The sequence below is a fragment of the Vidua chalybeata genome, chromosome 2 (assembly GCF_026979565.1).
Source record: "Vidua chalybeata isolate OUT-0048 chromosome 2, bVidCha1 merged haplotype, whole genome shotgun sequence".
Lineage (NCBI taxonomy): Eukaryota > Metazoa > Chordata > Aves > Passeriformes > Viduidae > Vidua > Vidua chalybeata.
Window position 1 is genome coordinate 64737966 of NC_071531.1, and position 21100 is coordinate 64759065.

At 41.0% G+C, this 21100-nt stretch overlaps 1 protein-coding gene across 5 annotated transcripts in view; it reads left to right on the forward strand.

Moving 5' to 3' along the window:
* Positions 1-12082: 12082 nt before the first annotated feature.
* Positions 12083-21100, forward strand: part of BACH1 (BTB domain and CNC homolog 1) — a 32838-nt gene continuing 23820 nt past the window's right edge. For 2 of the 5 annotated variants that reach the window (XM_053935867.1, XM_053935868.1), the window contains exon 1: positions 18517-18614. The gene's annotated coding sequence lies outside the window, so the exon portion shown is untranslated. Of the gene's footprint in view, positions 12121-12336; positions 12760-18511; positions 18615-21100 lie in introns of those variants that run through there. The other 3 variants (XM_053935866.1, XM_053935869.1, XM_053935865.1) reach the window with 3 other exon arrangements.

Genomic DNA, 21100 nt, shown 5'->3' on the forward strand with positions numbered 1-21100 from the left:
AGATGATTCTATGATTCTATCAATTATATGATAAAATCTCTGTTTGTTCAAACTACTTTTGGAGTTCAGCTGAATTTATATACCTAGAAATCTGGCCTATATGGCTTTAGACAGTACTGACCAACTGCAGGCGCTTTGCAGTGCTTATTTAATGGTACAATAACTAAGAGTCAAATATGCTTTAAATAACACAGTACAGAACAACTGATGAATGTGCCTCTTTTTTTGCTGGTAAATTTGAATATGCCTTAAATCTCATACACCCTGATATTACGGAGTGACCCATTTCTAAAAGAAAGCACGAGTGTTCTCTTCCTATTTTTCTCTTTGTATTTAGGTTAAGTAATCTGAATAGGGGAAGTGTCAGGCTTCAGAAGAGTGTCCTAATACATGGGCAAGGTTCCAACCACAGTCTGAGTTTCAACGACCCAAAGTGGTTGTGCTGGAATACTAGAACTGCTTTACCAGTAATGAATTTAGTGGCTCTGGCACATTCCACAGTCTACTTGAACAAACTTGTTTCTGGAAAATTTGGGTTCCTAGAACATTCTGAAAGGTAAAAAAAAGCAGAAAAAGCATGCTACTAAGTTTGGTCTTCAACTTTAGCTGCTTCAGAATTCACCTTCAATTAATAAAAAGAGGTTTATGTTTTGTCATTTGGCTGAAACATGGTAAGAAGTAAAATTCTAGTTACACTGTATTTAAAGGTGAGACATGAAGACAAAAGATAAGAAGGATTTTACCAAAGACACCGTTTTTACTGGCAGTTTTTGAGACCTTTGTATCTCCTGAGTATGACTGTATGTGCAGTGTTTTCAGATGTTTATGATATTCTTCTAATCCTGTAAATTCTGTTCAAAGGAATTTCAACTCACAGTTTGATTGCCAGCGTAAATCTATCACTATATTACTGTCCAAAAGGAAATAATCTCTGAATGTTTATCATGAGAAAGTGGCATTTAAAAGTGCTTTTAAAATGAAGGTGTCCAATTCTAAATGAGCAAGACTGCCTGGTAAGAAATCAGTAATGTCAAAAAGGCACCACATGGTAAACTGGATTTAGATTCTGGTTCAAACAGCACTTACCGTGGGGCACTGTGGCCACATCAAACAAATCTCTTGAACATATTCCTAACATGAAGCAATTAGTAGTTCCCACTGATTTGCTAATAGGACTATTCAAAGTAGGTTTATTCATGCACTGAAGTGTTTTGCTGGATTGAGGCCAGGGAGACCAGTTCCTCAGCTTGAACCTTAACTGTTTTGGGATTCATTGGAATATAATTACATGCTTGGAGGTTTCAAACACTGAGCTGCAACAGGGCCTTTCCATTGAGCTGTCTCTCAGGGGGCTAAAAAGATCTTCACAGCGTTTGTCAGCAGGGAGGACCTTTGTGTGGCAACATGCATACGAAACCATCTTGCTGCAGCACCATGAGCTGGTCTAGATCCAGTTGCAGCTGCCACACAAGTCAGATGCTTGTAATGCAGAAGTGGTGAACAAAACATTCTCTTTGTCATTCCTAGTAAGCATATTCGTTCCCACTCACACAACTGCAGCCATGCCAACCCATATGAAGTGACTCTGTGGGGTCATTATATGAAACTATAAAAGATTATAAAGAAAAAATGCAAGCAAACACAGAAGAAAGGTCAAGTATTTACAAAGCACTATAAAATACATTTAGAAATAGCTCTTAACTGGCAGACTAACAGCATAATACTGCTAAAAATTTTAGAAATGCTCCTCTTGCTTTAGTGTTTTGGGAAAAATATAGCAGAAATACTGGACTAGGACAAAAATGTCATGGATGTCTGTCAGATAGGCCCCATTCCCCCTTTTCTCTCTCTTCATATACCCCTTCCTGTTCTTCCAGAAAGAGGAGATCTCAGCTGCTTCAAAGATGAGATAGAGAAATAAAATGTTTCCTACAGTTGTGGTTGTATGGCACCCTTTTGTTGGAGAAAACACCTTCTAATGAAACAGAGATTTTTGGAGTTAAATTAACAAAATTAATTAAGCATTTATATTTTAGCTTGTAGGGTTATGTATTGAATTTTAACCTTGTACTTAAGAAACCTCTGCCTGGTACAAAGGGCATAGGAAAATGCAAATTTCTGAAGCTTCTTGCATAAAGAACAATACCAGAGGAGGCAAAGAACCCAGATAAAGAAGCTCCTCAGTCTCCAAACCTATCAAGACTGACAGACGTACTCAGATAAGCACCAAAGGACCAAAAGCGCACGCACAGAGGGGAAAAGTTCAAAAGTTCAGTCATGAGGAAGACCACAATCTTCAGCCTCAGGACCACCGAGAGACCCCTGTACGACCACCACAGCAAACCACGCGTGCCCAGAAGGGCGTGGACTTATTTAGCATGAGAGGCGAGGACAGGCGGGGCCAAGGGTTGAATATGCATGGCAAAGTTGTGCAATGTATTGCATATGGAATATCTTTAGGAATAAAGGTGTGGGTCAGACTGAGGCTCGGGGCACAAGTTTTGGAGAGCTACCTCACTTGTGCCGGGCGCTGACATACATACTCACTTCATAACTACACCAGGTTGTGGAGTCTATTTATTTATTCCGCATATCACTTCACTGCTTTTGATGTAGGAACTGGGCAGAGGAGGAGTGCTTGGATTAAAGGTGAGTCCTCTGCTCTGCTATGAATTGCTACTCGAATTTGGATGTGTGATAAGCAAATGAAATTTTCAGTTTCCATGTGGTAAGTAAAGACATAGAGCTAAAATATGTCCCAGCTGAATTTACTTTGTAACCCAAGAACTTTTGTGAGTGATCGTGAGCTGGATCCAGACAGGCAGGGAATCTGAATCATTTATTCAAAAGACACATGGTTTCTTTTGAATGGTTTCATACACTTTTTCAAGGCACAGTGTTTCTTTATTCTTTATTATTTCATTCTCACTATGAGACTTATCTCATGTTGCCACGTCAGCAACATGCTTTCTGCATGTCCCTCTATGGGGTGATCACATGCTGTTCACTCGTCTGTCAGCTTCCTGGGGGGTCTCCTCGCCTGTAGGGGTCTGTCGTGGTACCTCCTCCTCCCAGGGTCCGGAGGGGACAAGCCTCTCTGTGCTGCCACGTGCTCTTTTGTGCTGCCATGTGCTTATTTGTCCTGCCAGGTGCTTCCGCAGGGGCGTCCCACATCCCACAGCTCAACTCCATCCCATCTCTTCCTACAAACTTTGATGCATTGGCAACAATTCAACACACAGATCTCTCTCTTCACAAATGCACACTTCACATAGGCATATGTGGCCACAGACAATTTTGCTTGTGATTTCATCTTACAATTTTATTCTCTCCTGCTGTCAATGCCATTCCTTTAGTCTTTATAAATTGTGAAGGAAGAATATATCAAGTTCACACACAAAATAATCCAGCATCTGGACCTAGGAAGGAAGAAGACTGCCTTTAAATTTGGCTTGAACCTCTTCCTACTTTTCTGATTTGCTAATCAAAATCACCAATCAGTACTAATCAAAACCAAAGCTTTGCCTTCTTTTTCCCTTCCCTTCCCTTCCCTTCCCTTCCCTTCCCTTCCCTTCCCTTCCCTTCCCTTCCCTTCCCTTTCCCCTTTCTTTTTTTTTATTTTCTTTTTTTTTTACCTATTCAGGAGTATTAAAAGATATGCCTACAAAAGATAAAGAACTTTGAGTGCCTTTATAAGATGTCATATAGCAGTGAGCTCAGACCTATCATGATATGTACAACTGAACAAACAAAATTATTATTTCAGTATTTGGAGAGTTTTGTTTGATTATGCACTTTCCTGTTTCAAGAAAAGTATTTACTTAACATCTCTCTGCTGCAAGCAAAATATTTATGAAGCACATAATCTTCATCTAGTCTCAGCCTTACTTATGTGTAATTGAGGACTTTTATTTCAAAAAAATAAATAAACAAATAAATAAATATATCCAGCCTCATTTAAATATTTATTAAACACAGTTTTAATGCCATTTTAGTTAAAAGTCAGTGCCAGCTAAAGGATGAAGTTAGAAGAGGAGGAGTCTATACTGAGCTTAGATTGATCACTGCGAAGTTTAAGTTGAATTTTCAAAACTAAGTAGTATTTGCTTAAGCAGCAGGCTGAGTCTCTTGGGACTTCATTCTCAGGGACTGGTTAATAGGCCTTTCTGAGTATCTTATTTTTCTGAAATAAACAAAAATTGACATGTTGCATCATGCCAGACTTCACCTTTGAAAATTAAGACTGCATAAAAATCTCCTCTGACATCTGACAAGAACTTGGACAACAGAGAAAATGCCCCAGTGAGATGTTAGCAACTCTGATCATGTGTTATCTGGGGCTGATGCTGCCCTGGGAATGGGGTCCAGAGCAGCTAGGAAATGTTTGCTCAAAATTTAAGTGCCTGGGATAGAGGTCTTTTCCTTCTGCATTGACTGTTTAGGGATGCAGGGGTCTAGTAACCCACCAGCTGAGTCTCCATGCCCCTCTTCTTGTGCTGTGAGGGTGGTTGAGGCCTTGGCACAGGTTGTCCAGAGAAGCTGTGGCTGCCCCATCCCTGGAAGTGTTCAAGGCCAGGCTGGACAGAGCTTGGAGAGACCTGGTCTAGTGAAAGGTGTCCCTGCCCATGGAAGGGGTGTAGGAATAAGATGATCATTAAGGTCCCTTTTAACCCAAACCATTATATGGTTCTATTATTTAATTAAAACTTGGCTCTCTGCACTCAAGTGCCTTCTTGGACTGCTGTTAAGATTGATACTCCTGGTTTCCTGAGTCATGTGTGTGGATATAAAAAGTACCTAAAACTCAGGTTCTGAGTAGCATCAGCATCATGCTGTTCTGGCTTTGCTTGAAAAACCACCCCAGAAACCAACTACTTATCAACAAACTATTCTCCCAATCACAGAAAGGTGGATATGGCACAGACACAAACATAACACAGGATGACAAGGAATTTCAAATCCTTATGGTAAGTCTGTGAAGCTGCAGACATTGTTCTCTCGAAGTTTGGGGCCTCATGTAAAGCCCCACAATGGGCCACACACAGCACAGCAGGTTTGTGCGACCTCTCTTCCTTATGGAGTCACCTCCAACTTTTGCAAAGCAGAGCAAAGGGGCTGCTGCACAACTTCATCTGCTGATTCTGCCTGTTGCTCTTCATGTAACTGGTAAAAGGCATCAAAGTTTGTGAAGAACAGAAAATGTGGCCCTTTGACATCAGGGCTCCGGAGGCACTATCAAGTAGCAAAGAAGAAGCCAAAAAGACTTCAAACATGCAGAGCAAGTGCTCCTACAGCTCCAGAGAGCTCTAGTGCACTCAACAACAAAAGGAGATCCAAATGGAAAATGCAATTTAAAGTACAATGGAAACATTCTTATTAAAAAAAAAAAAAAAAAAAAAACAACAACAACAACAACAAAAAAACCAAAGCAACAATTTTAAAATATGTTACTGTGTTGGTGCAATGAAGAAGTATGAGACACAAACTGACAGTTGTCTATACTGTATGGACAATTATATTCAAGAAGAACTTGAGCTTTTTCAGGGTTCAGCTTGCAGCTTCTTCCAACAAGTGGAAATCCTGGAGAAAGACAGGATGACCATGATAAGTGGAAATCCTGGAGAAAGGCAGGATGACCATGATGGAGAAAGACATTCTGACCTCCAGAAGGTTTTGATGATGTCTCAGCTTAAGAACAGACTTAGCAGAGTAATAAAGATCTGCATTATAAACTTTGTGACAGTGCAAGTGGGTCTTTTGGAACTTCCTTGGAAAACTGGGACCATTTCATTCATATGCAATGAACAGGAGGAGAAAAGCATGCAGTGATGTCCTACCAATCCTCTTCTCCAGAGCCAATCTGTAGGACCAAAAATCCCAGGACACATCTGCTGATTCATCTCTGGTGCTGCAGGAACTCCTAGAAACACCAAGCAGGAACAGACCCCCAAGGAAGGGAGGGAGGAAGTAAGGGAAGGAGAGAGAAAGGCAGGAATAGAGCCTGGGCTGCCTGGCATCCTTTGCTGCACCTACTTTGCCCACTTTACCCATTCACTCTGGACAGCTGATCTGGATGGCTTGATTTTTTTGCAGTTGCTGAAAAAATCAAGTTCAGTTTTGATTTCTTTATTTTTTTCAGTTGCTACTCCAGGTGGTTCCTTCCTTACTCTAGTTACTAATTTTCTTTTAAGTTGGGCTATGCACTTTGTGAAGTCAGTTCCAGTTTCATCCTTCTTTCTGCCTAATTATTTATGGAAACCCTGTGCACAATTTAACCATCCATCATTGGTCTGAGCCAACAGTCCTTTTTGATAAAGCAGAAGTGTTTAATTTGAATGCTGTTTACTAACCCTCTCAGGGCTGAACTTTTCTGTTACCTGTTCTCTGCTAGAATTTTGCTTCTCATTTCCTTTTTTTTGAATTGAACCATTTCATTGTGTTTTGCATTAGAACTGCTCTAACCTTCTGTCAGATGGCTCTTTCTATAGAAAAACTAACTTAATACCCACACCAATGCTTTATTAAAAGAAAAAAAAATATTTATTGGTAGAAACACAACTGTCTTAATTTATTAACAGCCAATTAACTTTCTCAATGGGCAGTTTTTCCCTGATTGTAAGAGTCTGTTGCAAATAACTACTTGTTTTATAATTACTCTGCTTTTCAATCTCTTACAGACTCGTTGATTTATTTTTCCTCAATGCTCTTTTGAACTCGTTTTTTTTTTTTTATTTTTTTAACTAACAGCAACAGGTTTTCTCCCTAGTATAAGCTTATTTCCGTCTCACAGCCTGTAGGGTAGGGAGAGGACTCTATCTCTGGTACATCTGCTCTGACATTGATATGGAGGCACCTTTCCTTTCTGGAACTCATTTTCATAGAAGCATGTTTTCTGCTTTTATCCGATAATGCAAACATATTTTGTACTTCAACAGCATCTATGAGCATGCTGACTTGAAATTCAACCCACAACAGCAAAACTTTTCTCAGCACTTCTCATTTGTTCTCCAGAGAAGTTTTTGGTTAAGTAATTCTAATTCATTCCATCAGTGGTTAAACTTTATGTTTTCACTGTAAGGATATTCCAGGGCTTTATCTACCTAAATACCATTTTTTCCCTTTGGATGAAGCTTCATTATTTTATATATATATTTATATTTATATATATATTTATATATAAATCAAGGATATCTTGGATCTGGAAAGTAGCTAGCAGTTGACAATATGTTGTATTTTGTTGTATGAAACTCTGACAGCATCTGAAAAAGATCAGTTTAATCCAAGCTAACTATCACATTTTTTATGGCCTGCTCCCTGCTTTTTATAACTCATGAATTCCAAGCTTAAAACAGTGCATATGGATTTAAAAAAAACAGGTGATGTCTTCAGAAGAGCAGTGTTTGATCAACATAAATAGGCTAATGTCTGAAGAACTAATGATCAGAAGGAGATGAGAAGAACTAAGGAAAACTGGTGATGGCATGTGGTATTCTCATACCCTCTGAACAGAGAGAGACTTAGCTTTCTCAGGATCTCTCCTGAGAGAAGCTGTGAGAGAAGCAGAGAAAAGAGAGTCAAAACAATTCTTATCTCACTCGCTGCTCCTGTGTTTGTGCCCATGTGGAATGTGTTCTGGAGATTGTTTACCCAAGGTGATTGCTTGATTGGATTCCGGTAATGGTGTTTGGGTTCATTGACCAATTGGGTCCACGTGTGTGTCAGGACTCTCAGGAGAGAGTCACGGGTTTTCTAGTTAGTTATTTAGTAGTGATAGTTCTTGTTAGTGTAATATAGTGTAATATAGTTATAGTATAATATAGTATAACAAAGTAATTAGTTAGCCTTCTAAAATCATTGGAGACCTGCACATCATTCTTCCCAGGCATCAGGGGTTGCTTTTACTATAATGGCAGTTTTGGATTTTGTGGCTTTTTAGTAATTTCTACCAAAATAATTCAAAGAATGCTCAGAGGAATGTCATGGAAAGTTTTGTCAGCTTCAGTGTCCCCACCACCAGAAAACAGGCTGAAGAAGTCAGAGGACACAGGCAGAGGATGAACCCTGATCCTGTCATGTTGCAAATGGATCCTTTCCCAGCAACTTTTGCAAAATTTTGTGAGCAGGGGAGAACAAACAAGAAACAGAACCCTAGTGTTTGGGTACTGGAGCTCTCCACCTAAATTTCATACTTCTGTTTTTCTAATATAATTTGCAGCCCTGAGCTGAGGGGCCAAGTTCCCTCTTTCCAGTGAGAAGGCAAAGAGCTGCATTTTGTCAGAGGCCAGGGCTTTGCCTGTGCTCACTGACTGAGGACATTGCAAATGCCACTCCTGCTCCTCAAAACTCGAGTCCTGCACTTAATCAGGATGAGGCAATAGCTTTCCTGGGCTGTGGCTGGTCTGTGCATGCACAGCTGGGGGCACTGAGAAGATGTTCAGGTCAAATGGGAAAGGATGGAGCAGATCAAGCTGTGTGCAGGAGGAGAAACAAGGAACATACTGCTTAGTTTTGCATTTTGAATGTAAGTGGAGGTCAGTTTTAGAAAACCAGGTGTATTTGTATACCTAGATATACCCAGGCATATTTCCAAACTCTTCCCACAGAGCAGTATTTGCAGTTGTGCTACTCTGTCACCAGCTCAGTGCTGCTGTTTGAACTGCTTTATCAAATGTAGTGCTTCAAACACACCAGCTAGTATGAAGTTGCCTCCCTCCCCTTTCAGTCCAGTTAATATTTTACTTCTTCGAGCTCCCCAGAAGAATCACTGAAGTGCAATACTTGCAAATAAAACATATGCTCTTTCATTTTGCAACACAAGTTTTTGCTAATTATTTAGCTAGAGGCCCTGTCTAACCTTAGGGTAGAAGTGAAGGTGGGCCCACAGACCCCAGCTCATACAGTAACCTTTGCAAGGAAAGGCAACTGAGCACAGCAGGTCCCGCCGGGGCTGAGCTGTGCAAACCCCTGGAAAGTTCCTGGGGTGTGGGTGTGCTCTGCTCCCCCGGGGGGCACTTGCCTTCAGATTAAGACTAAGAGCCTTGAAGAACTCCTTGAAGGCTCCCCAGGGTAGCTGTCCTATCACCAAGCCTGCCAGAGCTCAAGGAGCATTTGGACAACACTCTCAGGCACAGGATGGGATTCTTGCAGCTGCCCTGTGCAGAGACAGGAGCTGGACTTCAAAGACCCTTTTGGGTCCCTTCCAACTAAGTATATTCTGTGATTCTATGATTCTATGATCATGCCTTTCTTTGTTAGATACCTCCATCACAGGGTTTATCTGGTGAAAATGCTGTCTTTCTTGATTGAGAGAAATATATTCTTTATTATCATTCATCAGGGGATTTATAGTACCAGTGGCATTGTTGTCACCTTGCACATTAACTCACGACCTTCTGGTTATCCACCTGTTCTGGTAAATCACAGCAGACTGCTCTCCAATACACATTATTCTTTACACTACTCTTGAGATACATTTTAATTTAAGAAATGTCATTAAAATAATGTGACATTTAATTTAAATAAAATTTTATATTTAATATTGAAATGACAAGATATGAGTTAAGAAGTTGCTTCTAATGTTGATTTCTCTATTCTCACCAGCATCAGCAGTGTAAAAACTTGGCAGCAGCTGAATTCAAACTGCACCATTTGTGATAATCGATAGTGTTATTTCAAAACCAGAAAGTACCTAGAAAATACAACTGACTCTTCAGCAGTTTTTTTCTGCTGTATCATTTCCATTGCAATTGGCAAATAACAAGAAAACCCAAGCAGGCTGTTCATGTCCTGACAGAAATAAGTTTTCCTTTGCCCTCTGCAACTGAGAACCTTTAAACCCAAATCTATACTGCAATGTACATTTGAGAATTTTCTATAAATTTTTAAGTGGTTATCAAAAGTATTTCTCACTTCATGCAACAGCAAGTATTGATATCAATGACAGCCAACTTTATATTAATAGAAACATGTGAAGCTTAGTCACCATGTCCTTACAAATACAACTGCTGGCAACATAAAAACTGTTAAAAGTTTCTTGTTGGAAGAAGAACAGCTAATCCAAATCAACATGCCCGTGATGACACATGACCTCTCTCAGTCAAACAGGCAAGATTTGAGCAATGGGAGACAGAAAGGGTAGAACCTCAAACTCTGTTTTATCTATATATCACTTCACATTTCAGCTAATCTGAATGTATATTAACAGACAGGTTTAGAAGTCTCATATATGGAACAGTTGTGAAAAAAGTAATTTTCCAAAGATGGTGAAATTGGTCATTAATTATTATTACGCAAGTACATTTACCCAAAACTGGTTTTACACAAAATATCTGTTACTCCTTGTTTTTTGAAATTAGTGTCTGGAAGTTTCCTTCTCATTCTGCTATATCGTTTCAGTTTGTTAAATCACATTGTACCACCAATGAAACTGCCAAGTAGTATTAAAATAACACAGATCAGAATGATGGAGAAACACTTCTCTGACATTTCCTGATATGCAACAGAAGAGGGCATGTTTTGAATAGATTTTTAAAGGCTTGTTCACTCAGATCTTAGTGGGACTACTCTTCTACTTATGTACATGAGTTCTGTTAAATGCCTTAGTCTTAGCAGAAGAGGGACTCAGCCCATACTATATTCCATTTTACTCTCTCTTTGGAGTATTTGCAACTCACAACCCTAGAGTTGTATAATTTTGCATAAACATTCCTTACATAGGCTATAAGTGCTAGTCCCAAAGCCTACGTTCCCAGCTGCAGTGGCAGTTTATTCGCATTCCCAAATGCTGCCGTTACATTTGTTATTTTGCTTCAGAAACACTGTTAAAAATGCCCCTGTATTGTTTACCCTCATCAACACCTTGTGATCTATTAGTAACGCCGGAGCCACTACTGTGTATTTACATGCAATTTCTGTATGTATTTATTAAATTCATGTTCAGAGAAAAACATCTAATTTTGATTCATCTAAGGCATGTGAGGGAGCACTCAGAGCTGAAGGCTTATCAGGTCCAAACCTTACTGTGCTCTGCCGTGGCTGCAAGCAGAGATGTAAACAAGTTGACCCTAACTTGCAAAACTCCACCTGAACTCCAGAATCCCAAATTTTCCAAGTCATTCTGAGGTGGAGGGACATGAGGAGAAGTAGGTAATATGCACAGGTACGACACACCATGGAGAACATCACTGCCCCAGGGCATTTTGAGAGGTTAGTCAGCAGCAGACTGCTCTGCCAAGCACTTCCTCTTGATGCCCCAAGAGTAGCAGTGTGCTTGGTAGAAGCAGGTAGAGAAGACTGCTCTGCAGGTCCTATAAATGGTCACATCCTCTTAGAAAGGCTATAAGGGTCTTGCCCTCCTGGGGAGTACACCCACCCACAGACAATAGTCTTACACAAAGCCTTACTACAACCAACTACATAGTGGGACAGTCCTTGAGTCAATACAACTGGAATTTGCTAGATAGATAAAAGAGGAGGATTTTGTACTGGAGAAAAAGAATCACAGAGGCACAGGAAATACTAAGAAAAAATTAATTTCCTAAGCAAAACAACAGTCAGTAATCACCTTACAGGAAATTCAATTTTGTAGGTCTCTTTATCAGGAAGTAAGAGGGCAAAGAAGGACCCACAAAAATTAGATTCTCTCCCAGCCTTTTGGTAATGTGGCAGCCCTTCACTTCCTCTGCCTTACCTTCTTTTTCTCAACCTTCCAAATACTTGCAAGAGCTAAAGCAACCAACACATAACTAAGTTGGTCTCTCCTGGGGACTGAAAACCCTACGTGAGCTCTGCAAACAAGAGATAGGGGCCAATTTCAGGAAAGGTAGAGAATTTGCAAAGAAACTATCACCAATATACTCACAGGCTGCTTTTCACCACTGCACTCAAGCTTAGCATATGTTTGACCATTTCAGATATCAAACCAGCCCCAAGGCATACTGTAACTGTAGGCTGCTGCATCATCCAGGATGTATTTTAAAAGCCTTCATTGACTTTTTCTGATGGTTTTTTTTTTGCAGACTGTTTTGAAAAGGTCCCAGGTTATGTAAGCTCTGGCTGCAACAGCACCCAGGCTCAAAAAACAGTCAAGACCTGCACTGCCATTAAGAGCGATATTTACAGGTTTGTCTGTGAAAAAGCATGCCTCAAAATTGTTGGAATCATGCAAGAACAGCACAAGAGATTTTTGCTGAGTAAATATGTCTTTCACAAGGCATTTTAGCCTATTTCAGCCTTCCTTTAGTGCTTTATCCCCTTTAAGCAAAAGCTGAGGATCTTAGCAGGTAAAATACCAGAAGGGGTGATATAAAGATGATGGACATGGGCTCTTCTTAATGGCATCCAGTGACAGGCAACTGGCACAAACTGGAACACAGGAGGCTCCATCTGAACATCAGAGAATCCCTTTGCACTGTAAGGGTGACCAAGCACTGGCACAGGTTGCTCAGATAGGCTGTGGAGTCTCCATCCCTGGAGATACTAGAAAGTGTCTAGGCATGGTCCTGAGCCCTGTGTGGCCCTGCTTGAGCAGGAAGTTTGGACCAGATGTACCTTAAAACCGCAGCCATGCTGTGATTCTGTGAAGGGAAAGGGGAAGAGAAACTGTGTGCTTCTGAGATAAGCTTTGACACTGGCTTCAAGAAGCTCCTACTTGCACTGTGAGAAACTCAAGTCCAAAAGGTTTCTAAAAAAAAGGTTGTGAGTCTCCTCCAGTCCTGGTAAAACCAGACTTCTAAGGTGTGGATCCTGAGCTGTGCAAAGGTGGGAGAGGAAAAGTACCGAAACTAGGAAGTTTGTTGGTTATTGTGTGCTAAGATAAACCTCATAAGAAAAAAAAAAAACAGCTAAGAACCTAGTTATCAGGATATGACACTGTATAATCAGTTCCATCAGTTCTATAACAAGTTCCAGATTTGCAAGCGCACTTTCCAATTGTCAGCTTGCTGTTTTCAGCAACTTTCATCCTCTGACAAGCACCAACCACTAGTTTGTGCATCATCCAATGATCTGGTTTTGAGGAGCCATCTGAGCCATTACAGAGAATTGTAGGTTTATGTCTCTCTCTCTCTCTCTTTTTTTTTTCTTTTTTTTTTTTTTTTTTTTTTTTTTTTTTTTAATTTTCATGTTGATGGCAATATCTCCTTCTGTGTCTGATTTGCACTAGGCTACTTTTTGCTGTGTGTAGTAGTTTTGGTGACTTTTACAGAACTAACCTGGAGATAAAATCAAAAGTGGAGATAAAATCAAAAGTAGAGTTAAAATTTGCCTCATTTTCCCTTCAGTAGAGCTGTGCACTTAAACCATGACTCATCATGACTTGCAGTCACACCCAGGCCCATGATGAGCTGACTGGCCAGTCTTGAGAACAGAAGGCAATCCAGATAGACACAGCAGATGGATGAAGGTTGGCTCCCTTCTCTTACTGGATCACCACAGTGACAAACAAACCAGCAATCACCCTGGTTTCTCAGCTGAGGTTCCAGCTTGGTAATGAGTCCTAGAAACTGAACATCCTCTGTTGTGGGACATTTTAATGTGCAGTTCTAGACAGAAGTAGATACTGAGTCAACTTTTCCTCTGTTATAAAAATCAGGAAATGTACAACCTCAGAAAAATAAATCACCTTTTCTGAAAGATGTAACAGAAGAGTGACTATGTCAAACAGTCAAACTATTTTCCTGGCAAGTCATTGAATAACCAATACATGAATAGCAGGCTACAAAAAACCTTATGCTGTGAAATTAAAACTTAGCCAAGTGTTTGAATGCATGGTACTCTTTCCTACTTTTGGTATGCTTTCCAGCCTTAGCCAGGTCTACAAATACATCATTCACTTTTGCAATCATTCTGTGTAGCAAAAGCAAGGTGAGTGATCATAAAGAAGAATTTATTTAAGCAAAAGAGTAGCTTCATTAGGTACTTTAAAAAATTATATCATGCTGCAAAAGATATGTTACTTTATGCCACTATCAGACACCTCCAAAAGGTAATGCAATTTCATTGTTCTCTATTCTGGTCCTCATACATTCACAGAAGCCTTCAGACAGCCTAACTATAAGTCCTTCAAAAGCTTTCTACCAATAAATGTTAAAATTAATCTTTCTTCAGGCATTAGACTCAAAAAGAAAATACGCTTTATTTCCATATTTTCTTTCAGAGTACTTGAACTGTTTCAATCCAATGCCTGAAAACCTAACCTTTTGAGTTATTTAACCAGTGTTTTTGTTGTTCATCTGTCTGTCTTGGTTGTGTCTGACCTCCAGGATGATTGCAATAGAAAAAACATTCAGTTTTTCTTTCTTTCCTTTCTTCACTATGACTCAACATCCTTCTCCTCTCAGGGGTATGACTACAGTTCATAGGGAATAGGTCCAAAATTTCAACATTTCAAGTGTCTCACCCACAGATACTTTTGTCATTTGAAAAATCTCAGGGTACCTATTTTTGCAAATATACTGAACATTCCCTGGGCTACAATCTGGGGTGGGGAGGGTTAGCATTTTTCTAGAGGAGCAACACACCAGTACTCCAGATAGCCCCAATAATGAAGCACTAAGGAGTAGACTTCTGGATTAAAGCAGTTCAGAGTGAAAGCAATAAGCAGATGCGTGTTGGAATATTGCACTACCAGCAATTAGTTTTCCTAAACTAAGCATATGCAGAGGGGTCATCCCAAATTGCTACTTCAGGAGACTCTCAATAGACTGTATTATAAATTAAAGAGATGGGTTCTTCCCACCCCAGCAGTTTGTTTTGTGAAGAGATGACTCTTTTCCCCAGTGTGACCCCTTCACGTGGAAACTGTGGGGTTTCTTATGCATTCAGTCTGTGGTCCTGGGAATGCACATCCTCAGTCCCCTGAGCATCAGGTGTTTCACTGGGTCTCCCTCCACCTTCCCAAACTCCTGGTGTTTCCATCAGTCCATGTGTGAATATGCAGCTGGCTGGAAGCTAAGAGCCTGCTGGTTTCAGGCTCAGCAGTTTTCTGCCACAGGGACTTAATTCACCCAGGTGTGATCCCACAGCATGACTCGAGGCTGGAAATGCTCATTGAGCCCTGCATGACATGTTCTGGTTTCCCCACATGTACCTGCATTTCCTCACAGGGTTCAAAGAGCTACTGTGTGAAAATGCCTGGTCTGGACAGCCTGGCTGCGGTAATTTCACTTCACCTCCTGAACACCTCTGGTCTTCTCCCAGATCAATCAGCTCAGGCATTGCTGTCTGACAAAATTACAGCCATTGACAGTGTTTACTCCAAGCTTCCAGGAAGGCAAATCCATTTTTCATTAATAAATAGTCTTCCTCAGTTAAGTACTCTTATGAGGCTTTTTGAGCTGTCCTGCTGCGATTCTCATTCTTTGGTCTTTTCATACAGCTCCTGCAGCCTATCTAAGCAGAACTCTTATTTTCTGCAGCTAGCCCCTTTGTTTCCCACCTTTTTGCCATTGTTTACACATGGTTTATATCCCTTCTCAGAATCAAAAATAATTCTCATTCTATTAAAGAAAAGAAGTCTCTTTTTTTCCCATTGAAATGTTACTGCTTAATTTAAGGATGATGGTTTTAAAAATTATATCTGGAGGGGGAAAAAAAAAGGAAACAAACCAGATTTAACCAAGACACCAGTTTTCATTTTAAGAAGATTTTCTGTGAATCTGGACCATATTAGCTGTAGGTTTAAGATAAATACACTTACAATTGCATTTTGAAAGATAGTTTACAGAATAGGATTTACTTCTAGGCAGAAAGCATTTTTTTCTCATTTTTTGTAAAGACGGAATGTAAAAATATTTTCCTATGATTAACACCATGCTTTCCCAGGACAAACAAAAGACTTTTGTAAGCCAGAAACCACAAAAAATAAGCATGTGTGTTCCCAAGAATTAGAACAGTATTACACACATACAGCAGAAGACAGTATGGAAATAAATTCTAAAATAATGTGTTCAAAGGCTTCGAAAACCATTTAAAAATAAGAGTCAGTTTTTCAGCTCATACATATTGACACAGCCCTGAGGTTTCAATCACTTAGATGCATACCACAGTAGCTCCTTGATAGCTCAATTTACAGTTAGAAAATGTTATCTAAATGTAGATTAGAAAATAGCTTTTGTGTTTGCAAGTTCACAGGAGGGAGTGGTTTGACTTTCATTTACTGCAATGTAAAATGGATGCATCTTCTATATGATGCCTACAGAGTCATATTTGATGTGGCCATGTGTGCAACAGGGTCATCAGCCTCTGCCCTGTGAAACTAGAAGATGGGCCTTCAACATTAATTTTTCCTAATGACTCCCCAGCACTTTTGCTGTGAAGAATTCTGATGGCAGCATCCTGCAGAACTATGTGGCCACGGGTTTAATCTGGGAGTTATGTCTCTAGCCTAACCCAGTTATACACATTCCCACCAAAAAAAGCATGGGACAGGCATCTCCAAAAGGAGTTTCATCACACCTGTCTCAGACACCAACCACAGAAAGGGAAAAATTACCCCATGGAGATGCCTATCTAGTTCCCTCAACTACACAGGACCCTAGATGAGTTGCTTAGACTAGACAGCTAAATTTTAGATGGCTAAAGATAGGTGAGATGAATCTATCACCTCACCTTTAGCCTTGGGATATGTAACAATTTACCTCTGGACAATTTATTAGTCAAGTTTCTATGATAGGAAACCAGCTTCAGCATAGAAAGCATGAAAAGAGGGGACAAGGGCAGAAGAGAACACACTCAGTATTAAAGATTACCTAAATATTCCATATTATACCTGTGCCCTGTAGACCACATAACATGCAGATTAGAGCACTTTCATCTCTCTGGACCAGTATCAATCCACAGACCAGCCAGAGCTCAACAAATTGAGTTACAAACTGGTGGTAGCTGAGGCTGGAGCTTTTACAGTGCCAGAAGCAGAAAACAACACAGAGACAGCTACAGCAAGTCTTCGTAAGGAATTTGATAGAATTTGATAGAATGGGACTTAAAGTCCCATTAATGCCACCAATGTATCAGAACAATAAATCTATTCCAAAAAATGGGACATTTTCCCTTCCTTTCTTCTGGTAATATTGCTATTATTTGTTATCATGCACGCTAACTTGTAAGCATTTCTTACCTAAGTTTTTATATTGTTTTAAATGCTTAAAGCATTTGTTATTCATATGGAGGAAGATGTATGTCCTTGATTTTTAGCTTAGATTCCCAGATCTCCTTTTTATTGGTTTTATTTCTTCATTTTAGGAAAAAAATGACTTTTTAAAAATTTTATTTTCCTCATCTAGTTGTGTCTAATTTCAATGTAGGAAGTACTTATGCAGTTCTTCAGTCTGACTGTGAGTGAGAACCAAGCTATTACACTGTAACTTCACTCCCTATTGTATGGGAAGTAAGAATTGCATCATCCCTAAGATCCAGAACAGGAGATGAAGATCCCTTCTTGGTGGGTGCGGTCCATAATTTTGTAGTCAACCTTTCAACCAAAGTAAGAGCTCCTTTTGTTTTTATTCATTTCTTCCCTATTCTGTTTCCCTCTCTTCCCCACAAAACTCTTTGTGAAAGACCAAAAAAATCAAAAAAACCCAACTTTCAGTCTAGTAGTAGGTATTTTAAATTTTATGCTTAAACATTGTAAACATCTCATACCTCTGCAACTCAGTTTTTACCATCTAAACAGTTGTCTTTATTTCCCTCTTCACACGAGTACCAGGGGATTAGGAATTCCGAACAGATGTTAAGAGCATGTCAACAAGTCATAGAAAACATAAAAAGCAGGCATAGAAACTTTGATTCAGAGCACCTTAAGTATTGTTAGTACTCAAACTATAGACAAATGCTACTTTTTGGATATCATTAGCTAATAGCTGCTCTTAAATTTAAATCCCAACAAACAGCTTACGTTATTTTGTAATGCAAGTCTTTGTACTGGTGAATACATTGACCAACTAATAAATACAAGTAATTAAATTCTCCCTACTTAACATGGTGAAAGGCCATTAGCGAACAGACATTGAAAGAAAATCTATATTAGCCTCTACCAAAACTGAAAGCCTACTGTAAAAACAGCTGAAGAAAGTTACGGACACTTAAATACACGTAAAACAGTGTGACACTCTATGAGACATTAAAAAAAAATCATTCAAAGGCACACTAAATTATTAAACTGAGTTAAAATATCTTAACAATTAAATTCCCATTAGCACTCTTGGCAGTACATAATTTGCTGTCATTAACGTTTTATTCAGGAGCTTCTGGAGGAGGCTGCCTTCCCTGGTGCCCGGGAAGGGAAGGGAAGGGAAGCAGGACGCGGCGCTCTGCAGCCGCCCCGTGCGCCGGCGGAGCCGCGCATGCGCAGCGCGCGGCGGTGTGGGTGGCCGCGCGTCGGTGGCGAGTGCCGCGTCCAATGGGCGCGCGGGGCGTGTGCGGGGCGTGCGCGCGGGGGGGGTGGGCGGTGCTGCGGACAGTCACCTGACGGCGCGCGCCGCAGTCGGGCAGCAGCCGGAGCCGGGTGCGGCCGGGCCCGGGCGGTGCGCGCGGGGCGAGAAGGGACGTGGTGAGGCGGCGGCGGCGGCGCTGCTGCTGCTGCTGCCCTCCGGCCCGCGGCGGCGGGCACCGAGGTAAAGCCGAACCGCACCGAACCGGCCGTCGGCGGGAGCGTGCGCGGTGAAGGGTTGGCGGCGGGGGTGCTAAGGCGGCACTCTTCGGGCGGAGGGCGTTCACAGGGGCGGTGTCAGTGGTGCGGCCTTCAATCGGTGCGGCCCGGCCGGTGCAGGGTCGGGGGTGCCGCCCGCGGGGGCGCCGGGGCGGTGGCGGAGGCGCTTCGTCAGCGCCGGGCACCGGCGGCGCCTTGCTGAGAGTGTTGCCCCCCTTCCCCCGAGACCGCTCCTGGCTCGGTGCCTCGCCCCCGGTTTGCAGGGGTGCCCTTGCGCCCCGCTGACTCTGGCGTGACTGTCCCACGCCGCGCTCCCCAGTACTGTGCGAAAGGGCCAGCTCAGCCCCGCTGGGAAGTCGGCGGGAACGCCGCTTTGCCGGGCTGAGGCGGGCAGCTGGCATTTGTTTCCCTTTGTGGGGAGCTGGCGAAGGTCTGTTTTAGGCTGTAAACAACGAAATACAAATCCTGTCCGTCCTGTTCTGTGCGCTGAGATCCTTCGCATGTTTTGGGGCTTGGTGGAAAAGTAGTAATCACAAAAGTTACCTATTTTAGCCTGACAGTAATTCCAAAATCATCTGCACCTAGGTCTTCCAAATCCTTAGTGAACTAAAAAAGGAGGGAGAAAGTGTTCTAGCACTAGAACTGTATGTCGAGTAAATTTTGACAGTCACGTTCATTTGAGGCACTTGAGGAAGGCCATTCCTCTGTGTGAGAAACATCTGGCTGCAGTAATGGAGTAATTGCCATCCAGAAGCACTGTAAATTAGGTAATGCAGTGCTCAGACTGCTCTAGCATATAGAGTTGGTTCTTTAATCTCAAATATTACACCACACAGCAAGAAAAGAAAGGACTATATTCCTGTTAACATGATGAGTATGAATTAGACCACAAAATATGATTTGTAATGTGAGTTTAACTTTAAAGATTACTTAAATAGCATAATTACTTTTGCATGCCCTAACTCAAGTGAGTAAGCCTATGTGTACCTTAGCAAGCAGTGAGGCCCAAAACAGAAAGATTTGCAGAGAGAAACAGTTGTCACTGAAAACTGAATACCCACTGTGTTTTTCAGGAGGGTTCCCTTTGACCTGGCTTAGTTAGTCTGAAAAAAAAAAAGCTAAATCCCTTAGTATTTGAAATTCTTGAGAACTTCTAGAGTGTGTTTTCCAGTTTTCTTTAAAAAAGAGCCTACTCTTGTTGTCTGGGTTCATCTTGTGACGTGAATGAAAGCATGGTAAATGGGGTGTTTGGGAAGTTTGCTTCACTAGCACACTCCTGATTTTGACCAAAATGCTGAAGTACAGCTTTAGCTTCCATCAGCTGTATCTTTGAGTTTATGTGTAAAAATGTGGAAGATCTGAATGTATTAAATGTTTAATTGCTTTTAATAGGTTCTAATATTCTTATGCAAAGGATATTTTGAGCACTAATAAATTTGTTATGATAGAAATGGTCTAGTATTAAAACCCATACCCTTTACCTGATCCTTCAGATCAGGTGGGTGCGCTTGTTAGGTGTAGAATAGACAGGTTTTTGCACATGAGTTCTGTAAGTCCCAAATAACTCTGCGCTATGGTTCAGGGAAACATAGCTCAACAAGTCTCCTTGTCATTGTCATCCCCACCTTCCAAGTTTGATAATCAGCATATTTCTATAAACACTTAATGGTTTTCTTTTAACCATAGTCCTGTCTCCCTGCACTGGGCATGCTGGTGTGGGGGCAAAGAAGAGTAGCAGATCAGTCAGAGGGTTCACGTTTGAGTCTGAATGCTGGCATTTTAATTGGCCTGTAGAATTCAACCACTGAAAGTTTCATGGGGGAGGTTTTGGGGAGTAGGAGAAAACACTGGTATTCATAATGTGAGTCCTGTTTATATGTAGTCCTTAGTTAAACCAGAGGTAGTGTGTTAGTTGATGCAAGTGTGGGTAGGAACAAAGCATTAAGTGAGCCAAAATTAACTGCTGAACCAATCATTAAGTTGTGTAGATTCAGCCTAGTGTGACCACAGTGGGGATAATGTGTGAGGATCCACCTGCAGGTTTCCCTGCCCACACGTCTACTTCGGAGGTAAGCAGTCTGGAGAGAGGACTAAAAGTGATGGAAAGGCTTACTTTGCTGTAACAAATCAAAGGCTGCACCACAAGTCACTCTGTTTCCAGTAGTATGCAGTGTTTTTGGTTAAGGCACTCTTAAGGGTGGAAGAAAGCTTTGTTCTTGTTAAGTATGAAGGGAAAATGCAGTATTTGGTATAAAAGTGAGTTAGAATGTCAGAGTAAGGCTCAACTGACCGATCAGCTACTGAAGCTTTAACAAGGGGAAAGTGTGCTGTGAAGGGTAAATTAACTTTAGAAGCATTGGTGAAATACAAATAAATTGAGTTTAATCATTAAACATACATTGGAGAGTGGGAGAGATGTAGCCTAGGGTATCAGTAACTAAATGTCTTTAA